The following is a 19,003-nucleotide window of genomic DNA, read 5'->3' as shown; positions in this document are numbered from 1 at the left end:
CTCATATGTGAGTGCGAGCTGTTTCTTTGTTTTGCTTAAGAAACCTAATGCAAGGGCCTTGCTTTATACTTATGTCCCAATTATGCCTTGCTTTGAAACACCAACAAAGCTAACAGCATTTGGTATTAAGCATCGTGGTGGGGCTTCATTGCTAGAGGAATTTCTACCGCTGAAATGCACAAGTGCAGTCAATAAAGGAAGCCAACAGCCTTCTAACTATCTACTGTATGTCTGTCTATACATACATAATAAGTATATCAAAATATATTATGTATATAATAAATAAATATATGTATACATGTTTATATATATGCATATATATATATATATATATGCATATATATATATATATATATATGCATATATATATATATATGCATATATATATATATATGTATGCATATATATATGTATATATATATATGTATATGCATATATATATATATGTATATGCATATATATATATGTATATGCATATATATATATGCATATATATGTATATGCATATATATATATATGCATATGCATATATATATATGCATATATATGTATATGCATATATGTATATATGCATATATGTGTATATGTATATATGTGTATATGCATATATATATATATATATATATATATTTATTTATTATATACATAATATATTTTATATATTTACTATGTATATATATATATATATATATATATATATATATATATATATATATATCTCCGGCTGCCGATTACAATTTGGTTCAGCTTGAAATATTGACAAAGCGCTTTGCCATCATCACTTTCCTCATCAGACATCAACAAATGTTCATGGGCATATTATCACGCATCACTGGAAGCCACTTGACCCAAAGTTGGGCCAAAAAGATGGGAGTTGATGAGAAGCCTCTCACGACCACATGCTGTTTGGAGTGGCAAGCTGTGCCGGCTGCTTGGAGCTGGGGCTTTTGCATCGGTGACACCAACGCTTGCATTAATGCGTAACCATCACTCTCTGCTGCATCTAAATGTTTCATTACAGCCTGAGCGCAGACACAATTTCGCGGCCTATATGGGGTCGCTCACCAGCTAGCATGCTCTCTTGAGGGAAGAGTAAAGCATGACAAATTGAAATAAATGAGAGACGAAGAGAGGAGAAGAGACGCAAAGGGGGGAGTAAGACGATGAGGCCTTTTCTCCATATGGGTGTGCAAGGGGAATATTTTTCCTAATATCTCTGTTTCTATCTCCTGGCAATCTAAAGTCCCCCACCCCTTTTCTCATTTTTACATTTTTTTTATCCATCTGTATTAGGACCGGCCAGACGATCGCTATCACTTCTGTTGATCCTTTTGTCAAGAGACTGGAATTGGATAAAAATAGAATTTTGGGACTAACGTGACCCAAAATAAGGATACAGTTTCTCATGCACCATCGCAGTAAACTACATACTTTAACCTTTATTTTTAATCATTACAATCCTTCTATGGGAAATTCAACTTAAACCCTGCTGTATGATTTTTTGTTACACACTCAGTAACATCGTGAAAATTAGTAGTAATGTGAATATTTACTTTGCAAGTCCATTTACAGAAAGTGCCCTTAAAATGTGCCCCTGAGATTTCAGGGTTAGCGGCCACTGTGATCCTAGTAAAAAAAAAAAAAAGTTAGTCTAGAGCCCTGAGACTACACAGATAACCAGATCATACACATTCAAGCATGTAGGGAGCGATGTCAGAGATAAACTGGCATGTAAACAGGAAGCACACTCTTGGGTTCAAAGACGTATGTATTGCAGAGATTTTATTTATCATAGTCCATATCCCAACACATGTAATAACAACTCGATAGATATTAGATACTATATACTAGATAGACAGGCAAGCACTTTATTCATCCCGTGAATGAAAAAGGGTTAGCCTTAAATAACACTAAACTAAAATAAGTACACTCACTATAGTTTTAGGTACGTCTGCCCCTCCCCTCTCACATGTGCAAATATTTTGAGTCGCTATTGTCTCCCATTTATGTGGCTGTCGAAAAGTTTTTTTCCAATCCCATACTGTGCCCGTCTCTTTTAGGAGCAAAGATTGGAAGTTGTTTTTTTGCCCTCCCCCCTCCTTACATTTTTCTTTTTCATCAAATAATTAGGGAGAACTCTCCATTCTGTCTCCCTCTGTTGGTCATTGTTCATCATGTCTCTTGGATGGGTTGTAATTGTCACGAGAATTGCTTTGCTCTGTACCCGTGCATGTGCAATGACAATACATTTGATTCCATTGCATAAATTGTCTCTGAAACGAGCAGACACACGCACACATCCAAAACAGCCCTAATTTATTACTGTTACTGATAAAATTAAGTTGATAGAACCTTGCAATCCACCGTCCCCAAATTGTGGAATGCACTTCGTTCGGAGCTAATGGCTGCCTCTTCAGTGGACATTTTAAAGAAGCCGTTAAAAACACATTTGTTCAGGCATTGCGGTATAGATTGTCATTTATTTGTTTACTGGTACATTCGATTTAATTTTGATTAGATTGATGCCTTTTTTTCTTTTTATCAACTAGAATATTGTGCTTCTGGATTGTATATCTGTGATTGCATTTCAACTTTGTGAAGCACTTTGTGAGTCCTCTCTCCGACAAGTGCTATACAAATAAAATTGACTTTATAGTATATTATCAGCAATTCAGACAAAAATGAACAATCAAGATTGGAGACAATAATGAAGATAAAAACAAATAAGTACTTGATAAACATTCACTCACCTCACTCTGAGCCTAAAACCCACAGAGTCCTCAAATCAATGAAGCACAGCGACAGTGTGCAATGGCAGGTGTGTTGCTGTGGCAACTAAGACCTTTCCTTTCCCGGTTCCTCATTGGTATGCATATTCTATTAGGCGTACTCACCCCTCCACCCCGTGATGCCAATCAATCACGGTTTAGTCTCATCTCTGCCTTCTGATTGGCTTGTTCCTCGCATGCCCTCCTTCAAAGTATTGACCTTCATACAGCATCCGACTGCTTGAATGACAATGAGGAGACTGTCACCTGTCCTGCTGTCAGCGTTTGACTAAGACAGAAGATGGAGACAGAGGTTCAGAGAAACCACACCTGTTGCGTGTTCGCTCCGCAAACAGGGGAACTCTTAGGGCCATGCTAAGGTCACATGATTGACAAGGTCAAGAAATGATCTGTGATCAACAGACTATTCCCAATCGCCTTCATCCAGACTGGATTACAGTGCATGATCACATTATTCGTGAATGTCCACCTTTACTTCTTTTGCATACAATGTTTTTTTTTTTTCTGAATAAATAACATGCATATTTACATGATTTTGATGACCAATTTTCATAAATGATTCATTTCTATTCATTCAAGTACTAATTATGGCGGTCACTGGAGACAGATTAGCAGAAAACACTTTCTCACAGCTTTCTCGGCCCTATATTTTTGGAACCCCTACATAGTCTGAAAAATAGCTAACTATGCAACTAAAAACAACCAGAGGAGTTACTCTAGAGCAGTTTAGTTAAGTAGGAAAGACTTGACTGATTGCACAACAGGAATTAAGAATATTATGGACATACGGGACGCAAGGTATTAGTCAGCTCATGTGCAAGGACACTGTGTCCAATAGTTGGGCAGATTTTATAGTGCTAGGTCTTCCTAGTAAATTCAACACCGGTTTTTAGTCCGATCATATCGTTAGAAATGTTCAATTTACAATTGTTTTGTGAAAAAGATGAGAGCCGTGTTGGAGTTGTGTTCACATTTTGCAACCAGTGTTTGCAATTTTGCAAGGAAAGTGTATCGCAGGGTGAAATGTGTCGCGACTGAATGTGTTTCATGTTTTGCATAAAAGAACACACTGAAAAAAGTTTGTTTGAATTAGTTTTTTTTATTTTATTTCGTCAAGTGGTTTTCACGAAATACAATCATCTGGATCCTGATACTTTTTTAAAGTTGACTGTAAATCTACTTAAAATGTATCTTGATCCAGATTTTATTTAGTGCAACCACTTGACAAAATCAAATTGAGCATTGACGTACCGGACATTTTTCCACATGTAGACCTTGTTGTCCTAGTGAACCATTTCAAGTTGGTAAGCAAAACTGTGTTGGATTACATTTCAGCGTGCTGTCATGTAATATTGACATCAGGGAGGCTCTGATTTTTTTCTTCTTCCTTCTACATCATTGCCTTTGTGATATTTGGCGTACAATTGTGACTACCTGTACACACCTGTACATGTGGTTTTGAGACTTTTTTTTTTATTTTCACTTTGACTCAGTTATTGATTATGTATGCCCGGGTCAAAGTTTACAGGGATGTGTGCACGTCTCGGTTTTACCATCTCCTGGTCTGTTTGTGTTTTTTTCTGCTCCGTTTCTCTGAGGGATCACAGACGAGTCAGAGACATTATTGACTTTCTCCTCTCTCTTCTTCCAATCAGTGAGCCCGACTTGTCTGCGCCACTGATCTCCTAAGGCCCACTTCAGCAGTGTGCAAGTTAACATCCTGATTATGTGGTCAGTTACCTCCTCTTATCTCACTACCCAACTTTCCCTCTTCAGGTACAGCACCTCAATGTGAGAACAGCCTTTGAAAGGGTCACATGCTATGTGAAAACATTTTAATTGCTTGTATACTAAGAGTTGGGTCTCTGGTGGGCTTATCCAGTGCCCACCCATCAAGTGGGAAATTAAAGACCTTGCAAAGTGAATTCGGCGATGTGTTTCTAAATGCATTAAAGAGAAAACAGAAATGAGAAGGTGAAAATCTTAGTAAGCCCTCTCGGTATTATGCAGTGCGCCACCGCCCAACCGAACAAACACGCCATGTCTCTGCATGGGAGGGCTGTCAATATGCTAGAAAGTTTAATAAGTGGTCATTGGCAACATCAATTTTGTTCGTGCGCTTACCTGTATATGCGTGAATATTGTTTTTCTTCACTGGAGACGGTCAAAAATGGACTAACAGGAGACCATTGGCATACTGTAGAATCTACAAAGGCCTTGGATGGTGTGGTCTTGTTTGAATGCAAACCTCTCACAAATCAATGCCTCTTTAAACTCCGTCTATCATTATTAAAAATCCTGTTAACAAGCGTCAAGTGATTGGAAACATTTAGAAATGCAGTGCCATGGTAACCATTTCGTCTTAATTCATTTTTGCTGAACAGCTGGTGATTAGGAACGGAAAGAGGAAGTTGCATGTGAAAGGCTCCACGTCACACCACCCGGTGAACTCTAATCGGCAGTCTCTTTTTCTTTATCACATATCGTTCAAAGGTCCACACACTCGGCTCACTCTTGTTCGCTCCGCTTTGTGCAAAGGCTGGATGAGAGGCCACATAAAATGGTCATTATTAGTCACAAATTGGAAGCAGTAATGAAAAGGTTTTTTTTTTTTTTTTTATCCCTAAATGGAGCTTTATGAAAAGAATTAAGGTACATTGTTGCCTGTTGCTTGTGCCAGCCACACAGAGGCGATTGAATGGTGTGTCGCCACAAGAGTGTGCTAAGAGGCACTTCAGAGCGCACAAAAGCTCGAGTTTGATCAAAAGAGAGATTTACAACAGAATGGGCAGAAAGAACTGCAAATATTTTCCATAATGGGTAAAGCATTCAACATTAACATGGGTACATGATTTGCACTGTGATAAATATTCCTTATTCACCATAAAGCAATATTTACACGAGTGTGTGTGCGCGTACGCACACACACACACACACACACACACACACAGATCCTCAGGCAACAATAATCAATTAGAATATTCTGGCAAGGGCTGGTTGATCTATGTAAATGATTTGATACAAATGAGGTTTTCCTAATTAAATGGTCTAATTTGCTAAAAGGGGTGTGAACGGGAGGTTGGAGAGGGAGCCAACTGAAACTCATGTGATCGCTCCAGGTGTCGTGGAAGATGATAACTAGAAGTAAAGCCGTGTTTTTGAAATGAGCTTTTACGGAGGAACGCGGACATACGTTTGTGTTTCATAGCGATTATTTATTGTTAGTCTGAGCAGGCTGCTTCCATAACTCTTCTCATACACTAAAGGTTTATCTTGGCGCAGAAGTCTCAGAGTGAATTTATTTCCAAAAAACAAAAAAAGGGACAAGAAGGAACACGGAATCAAAAATACTCAATTAACAAAGTCCAAGCAAATCAAAATTCAGTGTGTTTAAAAAGATGAAATCAAAACACCGCTACAGCAAGCATGACATGACAAAGGTTACATGACCACTGACAGCAACATACAACAACAAAAGAAGCCAGCTAACTACTTGCACCCCGTCGCATATCACGTGACCAGCACATTAAGATCTCCAACCATTTAATATGAATAAAAAATATCTTATTTTACATTGTATTTTATTCCCTTTGTTGTACATATTTCCAATGAAATAAAATGAATTCATTATTTCCATGGTGTATAGTCAGTGGATTGCTTTGATATCTGCACTTACGCCATGTTGTTTTCCTGCTCGCAGTGCACTGTGGTCTATATTGACTTGAGTGAACATTGCTCACTACTTTTCCAAGAGGATTGTAGGTAATATTGAGTGCCCTACATTTATACTCCCTGGACATCCAGACACCCCTACAACATGGCGTAAGCACTTAATAGTGCACTATTTTGGGAATTGACAAACACCCCAAGACTGAAAGAAAGCAGACAAGCAATTGCTAATTAGTGGCACGAGGTGCAGCTGCTGGTTAGCTCCAACACACCTGTGTCCAAATCCGCAATTAAACACATACTCGCGTGCACAAAGGTCAAAGTAATAAATGGCTGATAGATACGCTGTAGGATGATACACACTCGAAAAAGGTACTGGCATGCAGGACCAGAATGGGACGATAGTTAAATTGTGACAAGTTAAAAAAAAATAAAAAAAAATGTCCGAGTCCGGTTTTTGTCTGGTTTTTGGTTTTGTTGATGTTGTTTGACAGTCAGCTACTTTGAGCCACACCACAGTCATGGCAGACCATGCTAAGAACTGGTAAGTGGACATTGGTCTCTTGGGTGTAATTAATTTTCTGCCTCTGAGCTTTTAGCAGCACAATGTTAGCATATCAATCAGCAGGTTATACACAGCGGTATCAGAGCAATATACAGTCGGTCAAGCCCGCCAGTATTCTATGTGTGTACGTGTGTTCTGTTAAAACAACTAACGATAGCTGTCAGTATTAGAGTGTTGGGGGTGTACGAGAGCTGCCAGGTGATTTGATGGCCTGGAGGGCACTGCTAGACATTTTAATAATAAAGAGATCCCCACTATGCATGCATGTATGCCTGTGAGCATGTGTGTAAATTAAAGAATAGCTTTGTAGAAAACGAGGGTGACAACCGGAGGCCCAAATCACACCAAGGCTGAACGGTTAAAGGTGGGATGGAAAAAAAAAGTGATTTTTATGATAGTTTACATATATTAAAATTTATCATATCGTTGTTGTTCTGTGAAAAACACATGTCCAATTTTGGAAACTTTTTAAATTTTCACATTAATGCGATGTCTGTAATGCGTTCATGGACAAATAAGAAAAATGGAAAAAAAAATGGACATAAGTGTTTTTCACAGGACAGCGATGACATGTTAGGTGGGTTGTTTATTCTGTAATTAAATGAAACTAACGTGTTGCAGTTTAAAGCAAATAACATCACTTCACCATGCAAAAAACATGATTGATTGCACTAAACAGAACTATGCAATTTCTATTTATGTCTTAAATTGGATTATCTACCAAGTATAAAGCGGTTTGAAAATATAATTCAGGCGTATTCGCTGCTGTCGTTGCTGACAATTTTTATTTTCATGAAATTTCATCAAAAACAGTGATATGACCATTACAGGTAATCTTTTGTTTTTCTCCATTTGTTTTTTTTCCCTTTTGGTGCAGATAATGACCAGAGATGGGAAATTCAGGTCAGGAAAGTAAAAACCCTGCCACAGTTTGGCTTGAGCCACAGGTGCTCCGAATCAACTGAGCTCATCTACCTGCCGGTTGAGTAGAAGCACCCGTGGCTAAAGCCAAACTGTGGCAGGGATTTTACTTTCTGGACCTGGATTTCCCACCTTTGGTAATGACACCAAAGTACCCATTATCTTCTCTTTTCATTTCCTCTGCTGCTCTCATTCAATCTCTATCAGATGCTGTACACTGATGATGTCAAGATTACCCTTCCGATTGTCCTCACTACAATCGTCGGTATCGACCTTCGGGGGTCAGGCTTTCGATTAGCAACTTGAAGCCCATTGGATCTGAAATGACAAAATTATGGGAGCCCAGCGGTTTGTGTCTACAAGGGTACATTCTGTTTCCATTGTGGGGTTAAGTCAAACCCAAGCCAACACTGTCCTCAGGCATGTTTCTGACAGAGGAATGAAATATGTCTCTGCTGTTAGGTTAATAAAAGAGTTGTTGCCTGGTAACTGCTCTGGGGAATTTGGAAATTGTGCTGACATGGAGTTGGAGGAACACAGAGGACCTTGAGATGTGTCCCAAGGGTTTGACACATTTGGCCGGCGGCGTGCTTATCAAATATGGGTGGGGACAAATATTGAGTTCTAAAAAGTACTGACTTTAATTGAAGCTAAATAGTTCCATCCAGATGGATCCAGCTGTGAGCAACGGGGGTTGGGGATAAATAACACAGTTGGATAGCTGTACTCCAACTCTTATTGTCATTACATGTTCTCCCACAGTGACAAGAAATGCTGTGAAATGTGAGATTTAATTATAAGAAAAAACACCCTTGTTGCCCATGATTTATGCACCAAGAAAAATCAATGCATCATATGGCTTCTTTTTGAGTGACTCTTAAGAGCAGTCAGCAGTGCACAATTGGTTATCAAGGCAAGCTCAGTAAAAAAAAAAATTGTAGGAATGAACGTAGCTCATCTTTGAAAAAAAACAAAAACATCTATATTCCCTTAAAAAATTCTGATGTAACCATACATGTAGAATATCTGTCTCATATTCCGTGTCCTGCTGCATTCTGACACCATACCTTTTGATGAGTTCACGCAGCGAGATAGCGGAGTGCATCAAGAGTGTCAACATTTTTCTTAAAGACCTCATACTCATGTGTCAGCCAATCAGTAGAAGTAGATTCATGTTGAAATGTACTGCTGTGCTTCTCATTAGGAACAAAGACAGACGGGAATAAATGCCTGGCAGGATTCTTAATCTAGTCTTTAGTTAAAAGAATGAGGCATGAAGTCAGTCAGTTATTAATGAAAAAATATGGACCGTGGCTTTTTTGTATGTGTGTATATGTGTGTGTGTGTGTGTGTGTGTGGAGAATTCAGAACACGGGCGTGAACGGCCTTGTTGGTAGCTGTGGCTTGACTTGGAAGACAGAGCATCCTACATCTACAACAGACGCATTTGATTAAATGATTATGATGATGCTGCATCACTACAGTACGGTATTTGAAATGGAATGTTTTGAAATTGTGTCAGGTTTTGATGTATTCCATCGGATTGATTGTGACAACACACGGAATTAATGTCATTCTCGGTCGACAGAAGTGACAAAATGGCTGCGCCCTGAGATGGCAAAAAAGGGGTGGATTTTGCTGCTTAACTCATATTCCACAAACGCAATATTAATCTGTATACAGTGTTTCAACCAGTGGGCCTGTCACGAACATATTCTTGAAAAAATATGTTCGGTTTGATTTACTCTTTAAGGGATTCTCTTACCAGCTGGCAGAGGTTTAGGACTTCCTCTGCAACAAACCACAGAATCTCACAGTCAGAAACAGCACCCTCTCCACTCTCATCCTGAACACGGGGCACACCTCAGGGATGTGTCCCTAGTCCCCTCCTTTAGTCCCTCTTCACAAGTGACTGCTCTCAAATTCACCCTATGAAAATTTACCTATTTGACCATGGTCAAACTTGCTGACGGCATCACCACTGATCAGCAGGGGTGGACATTCCAGCAGACTGACCGGTCCATCAGTCCATCACTGACAGATGCCCATTTTGCTGACGACTGACGAATAAAGGGACACCTTTTAAAAATTACGGCCTGACGAATGGCGGAAGTGGGTTGTCCTCCCTCATTGTAATGGTCAGTAACCGCGTCCATCACTGGCGGACACGCCCATTTTTCTGCCCTTTTTTGGGGGGGACTGACTGACCGACCTATGGACATCTGACTGACTTAATTTGACGGTCTGACGATTACAATTTAGTTTGTCACAAAAAAGGACAGACTGACTGACTGACTGAAGTTTTTTTTCTCATGTGTGAGGTAAAATAGGATACGATGGGTTTTTGATGGATGATGTTTTTTATCCAAACACAAGGGGTGTAAAAGAAAAACGTCACTTTTCCTTTTATCTGAAATATTGATTGAGGATCAATCATCCACTTATCAATAATGTTAGACAGGCTATTAATACAGTGTGAAAGAATATGTAGGTCATTATTTGATGTAGACAAAAATTATGAGGATATTCCTGGCCATGTGCAAGTAAAATGAACACAAGGCAGGAAGGGTTAAGTTATGTGCTCTTTCATATTTGAACAGTCATACAAGAAACCATAACACACTTCCAAACCAGCAGCTGGTCTCCACTCCACCACCGTAATATAGACCAAAGATGAATATGAATACATATTTTATCAGCATTATCTTTTTTGCTAAGGTCCCAGTCGGGAGGCATATTAGCCTCACCCACAAAGGAGACTTCTGGATCAGAATTTCTCATCAGCACACTTTAATGGACATGCAGGTGATTCCCATTTTCCTCTGAGGGTTAAAACGACAGCTGGCTAGCCTTGGCTGTGTTCGCTTCTTTGTATACACAGCATGGGCCCATGAGTACGTATGGGGCCCATTGTTAATTAAATGCAACCTCTCAGAAGAAAAGAAAATGCATGAAATGATCCACTGTTCAATACATATTTTAGGATTGAATTAATTTGACTTAAGACATTTATTAATACATTGGGAATATATTTTTCACCGGTACAAGAAATGAACTTAGTGCTTAATAAACCATTTCCAAAACATACCTTTCACACTTGAACTGATTCCCGGTACGTGGGAATCGATACCGGTACCCAACAGTGCCAATTTTCAGTACTTTATTTCTGTTGTTTGTGGTAATACATTTTAAATTATTTAACAATAAAATATAAAAAAAACCCATATATTTTTCAATATATAAAATTAACAAATCACAAAACATGATTAATTTAAAACAAAATAGGCAAATAGGATGGAGTAAAAAACAACAACAACATTTTACAAGTAATAAAGTAAAAATATTGGCTGGTAACCAATTCATGGTGTCCCTCGCCTAATGCCCGAAGACAGCTGGGATAGGCTCCAGCACGCCCCGCGACCCTTGTGAGGATAAGCGGTATGGATAATGGATGGATGGATAAAGTAAAATAATAAACAATAAATGAGGTATTACAAAATACAGTGTGAAGCAAAATTCTTTGCAATCAACTGCACAAGGAACATAGCTAAACAGAAATACAAAGAACGAAGACCAATAATAATTGTGTTGGTGTTTATTTATCTTCATTCCCTGTGCAGTTGTTTTTCAAGAACACGCGGGCCCGCCGTGCAATGAGTTCGAACCCAGCTTGGACCGAACCATCGCAAAAAATGACAGTCGATTAGTATTGTTCAAAAACACAATGCATGTACAGTATATATTATAACGATGGTAAAGCAGCGCACTTACCGGCATCATTCGATCCATCGGGGGAAAATGGACTGCTCGGTGCTGGCTCTGGACAGTAGCAGGCGATGTGCCCGGGTTCTCGGCCGACGGCGTCCTCCCTTTCAGCCGTCGCCAGCCACTGCTAGGCGCCAGCACCGAGAAGTCCATCTCCCCGCACTCACTCAAAGCATATTTTGTGTTCTTCCTTTTTGTTTTCAAAACAATGCCTGACATCACCCAGACTATTTACGAAAATTGTTTCGCACTACCCGGCCACCGTACCACATTCCTCTTTGCACTCAATCATTTTTCTAAGTTTGTAAATACCCGGTGATTAATTAAAGTCATTATGAGCGAGCTTTATGAACACAATTCGATTGAAACATGCATCGCATTTGCATAATTACAGCATTGTAGAGTAGAGCGTCACGTTGAGATCCAATCGAACCCACTCAGACTGCAAGGATTGTTTATTGGAGGCGGCTAATATGAAATCACACAAAAGTATTGTGTACGATGTTCTCAATTATTCACAATCACTGCCTGGCCTTTCAGAGATACAAAAGCCTATTTCAGGCTAACGTTCACCAGAAATGATTTGCACTTGTTTTTATCATATTAAACGGGAGAATAATGTTCGCAACAAAGGGAATGGTGAAGGGGGGAAGTTACACAGAGAAAAACAACATTTTCAAGAAAAGTTTTCATTATGGCTTGTCACACGTTTTTGGGATGTTTATTACTTTTGTAGATGTGACATTTTATCCCCTGACAAATATGTCCCCAATTTTTATGACGTCCTTTTATCTATTATCATTGCAACTGTTTTCTCTTTTTAGTTTCCTTTAGTAATTTGAATACCTAAAACAATGTACGTATATGAAATCGAAATAACATTTATATGACAATGATATAAGTTGTACATGAATACCACAGCACACTGACCTGAAATCGTAGTGCTGGCTTTACTCGTACATATGAATAATATAGCTGGAGAAAACAGTCCCTCACACTCTGTAGAGATGTGAGATTTGTTTTTGATGGAAAATTACCAAACATTTTGGAATTTGGCTTCCTTCAGGTCAGCCAGATCTTTTCATCTTTCAATCGCAGCCGTTTCTCCAATGTGAGAGGGAAAAAAAGAAATAGCCCAGGGCAATGGTTGTAACGACACGGTCAATGTTGGCCCTGGGGTGGAAATGCAAAGCTTTATCTACAGGCGTTTCATCAAAATGACCTTTTAATCACACGGATCAGCAGCAGAGGATATCACCTAAGCTTATCCTTCATTTGAAACAGGATATAAAAGGTAGAAAGATACAACCTATTTTTTCATTACAGCTTTCAGATCCCCCAAAAAATATCCAGCGTTCCGGTCTGAGATAACCAAACCCTGTACTTCTTTTAATTCATACAAAACCTTCCTCGACCATATATTGATATGCTCTGTCATTTCTGCCTGATAATCTTCTTCTTTGTGACTTATTTTGTTCTCTGTGTTGTTTCTTCATCCTTGTCTACTCCGTGTTGTAATGGCTGCTCTCGTTTGTTTTTCTTTGCAGAGCAAATTGCATCTTCAGCCATCATCGACAGACTCCATTATTTTTGAAAACGGTTTCTGGCATCCGACATCATGGGTGAGCACAAACAGCCTATTCTTCTGCTCCCGTCTGTCTTTTTCTCTTGCTTCTCATCTGCCCGCTAATGCTGTTGAATAATGGAGAAACGTCATGCAGTAGTCGTGCTGTCTCTCAGCCAGCCAAATGCAGGGGGCCTGTAGTGACTACGTGTCTTTGTGTGTGATGCACGCGTGTCTGCGTCTTCGATCCTAACCTTGAGGGCAAAACCTTTTCTCACAGACGCATTTTGTCTAAAGCCATCAACTGTAGATAAGCATTCATGCGTTCATCGAATTGTATCTCTTTAGGAGAGTTGGGGAAAGCTTTAGAAACCTTCTTCGTGATGCATGAAATTCTTGGCCCGAGATACCAGGGATGTCACGATATCCAAATGTCACGATGCGATAATATCACGATGTGAACCTCGCGATACGATAATCATCACAATATTGTGGGGAGTTTGGCGAAATATACAAAGCTCACGATATTGTTAAGAAAAGAGCTTATATTAAAAAAACAACAAAAAAAAAACCATCACAATATTCTGTTTTTGTACATAACAACATTCACAAAGAAATAGGCTTGGCCAGTCATTCGCTCCTATTGGCTCAGCTCAGCAGCGCAAAGTATCATGGTCTATGTAGTTCACAATGCTGTATTCGGCTGAAGCGGGCCAACACAGATGTTGAGAAATATTTGCTGGTATGACTGATTTATGGGACCTTTTATTGGCTAGAACATAGTTTTGTACGTGTGAGCAATCCGTTTAATTTCTGTTTAATTTGGTTGTGTGGGTGTGTGTATGGTTTCTGTAGAACACAAAATACATATGCAAAAATAAAATAAACGTGAGCAGGTGCATAATTATTTCTAATTATACATATAGTTCACGTAGTACAGATTAACATTAACCTCAACGTATATCAATGACCTACAATGACCGAACACCAAATATTGAGGTGCGTACTTGCTAATGAGAGCACACATTGTAAATCGGGTCAATTTGCGGAGGAACTCAAATGCGTTATGTTCCCCCTTCATCTGGCGATTAGTGTGGGTCTTAAACTTAGGTGGCATCAAATTAAACTGCACTAATAAACTAACCACCAGAGGGTGCTGGAACTGCACAAATGGGAAAACCACTTGGGCTTTTAAACAGATTTGCTGCTATTAACATCGTGACATGATGACGACGATATATCGTGGCAATTTTAATATCGCGATTTGCCAATATTGTCGCATCCCTATGAGATACTTAAACCCCATTGAGTGGTAATTAGTATACATATGGCACAACTGCGTAATATATGACAAACCCCTAATAGCAAAAGCTCAAACATCACTAATCAGGCCCAAACAGAAGATGAACTAGAGACTCAAAGAGAGCCGACAGGATGACGAAATCTGCGATACTGCAGGGCAGTCGTGCAATTATTTTGCACCTTATATCCTGCCATGCTTTTGGCAGGGCTGGTGAGCCCCCTGCTGCTAAAGGCAGCTGGGCGGTGGACTCGGGAGCTCCAATCCCTGCCTTTAAATTGACAGACTGGCAGAAATTCATGCTGTAGTAACCAGTGTGAGTCTCTCCACACTATCCGCCCATTTAGTTGGCCAGATTGCCTGGATGTTGATGGTCTGCAGACATCACTTTTAACTCAACTGGGCGACTGCAGCGTCTGGGGTGCCCAACAGCTGAGCCAATAAAGAGGGTTGCACATACGCAGTGGAGAGGCTGTCAAAAAAGGTGCAATCCAAAATGGTATTGATCCAGCAAGTGCTCATGTAAATGGATGCAAGGAGGAACTAATCTCCCTCTGTCTTCTCGCCCTTTCCATATCCACCCAGTGCCCGTCACAGCTGGGGTGGGGATTTTCCTTTCCTTTGGTCCAATTAGCCAAGGCTTATAGCAGACTTGGTCCAAGCTTGGTGCAGTCTAGTTAAGCATGGCTTGGCTGTTGCTTGAACTGCTATGCAATTGTAATTAAGGCTGTCCTCTGACACCGTGGAAAATGTTCATCCCCTACAAGTCTCACATTTTAGCGCACACATCCTCTGTCTCTTTTTCTCGATATCCCGCGCCCCGTAGACACAAATAAGCATCCGGGCTGCACTCGCGCCCCGCAGCACACGGTTGGGCTCAGCGAACTGGCAAAGCTTCACATAGACATGAAAACTCCCAGAAGGCAAAGAGGAACAATACCATTTCATCCCTCTCTTTAATAGCCCTATTCTTTCTGCACTCTGACTCACCCCCTCCCATTTTTGTCCGCCTGTTACTGTCTTTCTGGTTCTCTTCCCTTCCGCTCTCTAATCTCAGTCACTTTGTTCCGTGAATTCATTAAGATACGCCGAGTCAAGGATCAATGTTTGCCATCAGAACCGCTCCCAGCCTGCACTGCCACGCGCAGTCAAACGATTTCAGCTGCACCGCATAACGACAAAAAAGAAACTAAACTGAATTGGTCAATAACACGGTTGCTCGCAGGTATTGCTGCAATGAGGTGTGCTGAATTAATCTAACTGTATTACGAACTGCTATCATAAACAATTTACAGTCCGAAACGCATATCTCTGTGAGTTTTTGTCAAGCATCCACTCTGATTTGGGCAAGCATGGACTGTAGTCCGTCCACAATTTGTGTAGCATCTGTATAGCATCCTACCAAGCTACTGTCACTGCTGGAAACGCTGCACATAATTGGCTACAATTGATTTGGTGCCTGCGGAATTCCATCCCAGTCCATCAATGAGGCTCCAGATTAAAAGAAATGCTTGAAAGAAAATGAGAGGGGGAAAAAGCCCCGATGACAAATCACCAAGGTTTGGTCCAAGGAGGGAGAAAGATTTGTTGGACTCGATGTGATGCATAATGAAAACAGATGCCTGCGTCCAGGCTTTTCAGGCACGCCGTTGGCTTCCATTTAAAACCATTCCTGTCAATGCATCATAAGTTATTTTGACAGGGAGCAAGAGGCACTTCAGGAAACAGCAGTTTAATGATATATTTAACCTGCCTGTAATTGTCCCCCGAACTGAAACTGAGAAACAATATTAAAAGCTTCGGGCAGGCGATTATAGTTTTCTGCTGCCAGGGCCTGCTATACATCATTTCTGATCAGACCTGGGTCAGCATAAACCACAGCTTTTGAAGAAAAACAAAAAAAAACAGACTGTAAAGTACTGGCAGTATGAGCTACAGTATACAGTAACCGGTAAAAGTTACTGTACCCGTCACATTCTCTCTTGTAGTCGGACTCGAGAGGCGGCAAGCATGCACACACATGCACAGTGAAAAAATCTCACCGATTTCAGATGGCACACGCGCAGGGACTTCAATGCATACCATCTGGCTGCATGCAGAATTCAGATGACGTCTGACGATTGCCTAAGCCGTTCGGCCTGTTATTAATTTTCCGATCACGGCGTCAAGTTTTTTTGTTTTACCGTGAATGCAACCGCAGTAAAACTGCTGGTCATCTTCTTGTATGCTAATCATGGTCTCGTCATTCATTTACCGTAAATGCTGACTAATGTCTCCACATGGTGATGCTACAATATGTAATCAAGGCTCTTCAAGGGGGTAATTATGTTCAGAGGAAATGTGTAACTAAAATCACAGGAGCGGCTGCTATTATGGTGGCTCCTTAGTAAACTGTTGCATATGTATGGACCTCAAAGTGGATTTTTTTTTTTGTTATATAGGATTTTCTTTTTTCATATTTTTCATGTTTGTAAAACAACCATCATGCAAATGAGAGAATCATCACATGCAAGTACATCACATTTGTTCAAGAATTTTGCAACAGGTTTGTTGTGTGTGCGCCGCTAACGGCAATGAGCTTAAAGCTTCATTAACGATGTGTTCATTCACCGTAATAGTTTTGGCCTGGTTTGCAAGTGACCATGTTTTCCATCAGTGGTTTGTCATCAGCACAAATACCTCATCTAAATGACAAATGATCCAACATTTTTAGAGGCGTCAAAATGAATCGATTAATCGACAACTATTTTGATAATCAAGTAATCTTTTAGGGCCATTGGCGACATATACATGGACAAATTTTTTTTTAATCCGATAAGAGTTTAAAAATTATTATTATTATTTAAAATTATGATCGGGTACATTGGTTTCATGGACACTAAAAATATTGATCTGACGAGGAGTTTTGTGTTCATGCGTCATACTAAAAATTATTTTGACATGCGCAGATTGACCAAATTTACCGGAAATAGTAGCAGCAGTAGAAGAAGAAGAAGCCGGAGTAACTTCCGCGTCAACAATTCATCGCTAAAATTGTTCAACTCTTCTACTCTGATTTCAGCCTCTCAACAGTATTTATTCTCTAATTTCTGTCATCCTTCATGAAATTTGATGATTGATTGATTTTTTTTTTTTGTCAATCATTAAACTATACCAAATAAACAACAATAATTGGTTAATAAACAGTAATTGGGGAAAAATGTTTTTTTTTAATACAATTGAATGCAAAATAAAATGTATCCGATTAACCGATGGAATAATAGAATATTCAATTCTAAAAATATTTGATAGTGACAGCCCTAAAGATTTTGACAGGACTAGATGGTTCTCATGTAAATGCGGACTCCTTCCCTCTTTGGAGTTGCGTTACACCTGCTGATCAGCTCTCTTCGGCACGGGCGGATGTTGTGAGCAGGTTATTGAGTTTTTAATGTGCTGCAGGACGAGATCAATCTCATGCAGCAAGAAAACGAATGGCGATGCCTGCATGGGGAATTTGGCTTTGCGAAGAGGTTGGAGGGCGACAACGCAAAGGGCATGTGTTTGATTGTAATTATAGTCGCTCTTTGAGGCCTTCTCAAGAGTCGAGAGTATGAAGAGGGGTGTGGGCTTTGATTGAGGATGGGGCAGTATGAGGGATGATGGGAAAGGCGGAGTATAAGTGTTGTGTCCATATGCTGCAGGGATGGTGGGAATTTGCAAATGGAATTTTCACCTTGGCCCGTGTCTCGCTGATGCCTCGGGATGCTGTCCAAGGCTGAGAGGAGCGACAGAAACCAACTGGGAGGGCTCACATTACTCTGTCTCAGCCTGAATTACAAGCACATCTGATTATCGACAAAAATATGACGACCCCCATTAACCACTCAATGATACGCGTTGCTCGGTAGCGCTAATGCCACAGATAGGAACAGCAGCGAACTAATGACATTTGAATGTGTCAAGAGTTGGGGATTTAAGTATTTGGACCTCCTCGAACACACTTGACATTTTCTTTCAATCAACCAGGTGACAAGGTGCTTTATGTTTGAGTCAATACCAATTTCATTGACATTTGATGAAGATAAAAGCCTGTTTAACCAGATACACCTGTGTTGAAAAAAAAGGATCACCAAATACCATGCCAATCTAGGGCTTTGGATTTAAGGCTTCTAAAACACTTGTTCATTTGTTCATGTACTGTGAATCCAGTGCTCTCACATTTCAGAAACAGGTGACAGAGAAAGTTGACGTGCAACTTTGGATCAATGCAGTTTATAGATCGCAGTTTTATCTTCATCAATCAAATATTTGTTTTCCCCTTTGTCACAGCTCGAACCATCCCGTTTTTGAAAATCCAGAAAAGAAATTGTAACTAACTGAAAAAGTCAAACGAGACATTGTTCTGCTTTGCGGCCTTTGCGATTTATTATTCACACCTGATGCCCAGC

General features: G+C 39.9%; 1 protein-coding gene across 1 annotated transcript in view; it reads left to right on the top strand.

The window, feature by feature from the left end:
- LOC147142398 (rac GTPase-activating protein 1-like) overlaps positions 1–13,274 on the top strand; it is a 39,735-nt gene extending 26,461 nt beyond the window's left edge. Inside the window, exon 18 of the transcript XR_015088234.1 lies at positions 13,257–13,274. The gene's annotated coding sequence lies outside the window, so the exon portion shown is untranslated. The remainder of the gene's footprint in view (positions 1–13,256) is intronic.
- The last annotated feature ends 5,729 nt before the right edge of the window (positions 13,275–19,003 follow it).

Source organism: Filicampus tigris, chromosome 9 (genome assembly GCF_054856515.1).
Source record: "Filicampus tigris isolate MCC_2025a chromosome 9, RoL_Ftig_1.0, whole genome shotgun sequence".
NCBI classification, from domain to species: Eukaryota; Metazoa; Chordata; class Actinopteri; order Syngnathiformes; family Syngnathidae; genus Filicampus; species Filicampus tigris.
This window is presented reverse-complemented; position numbering and strand designations above follow the sequence as displayed.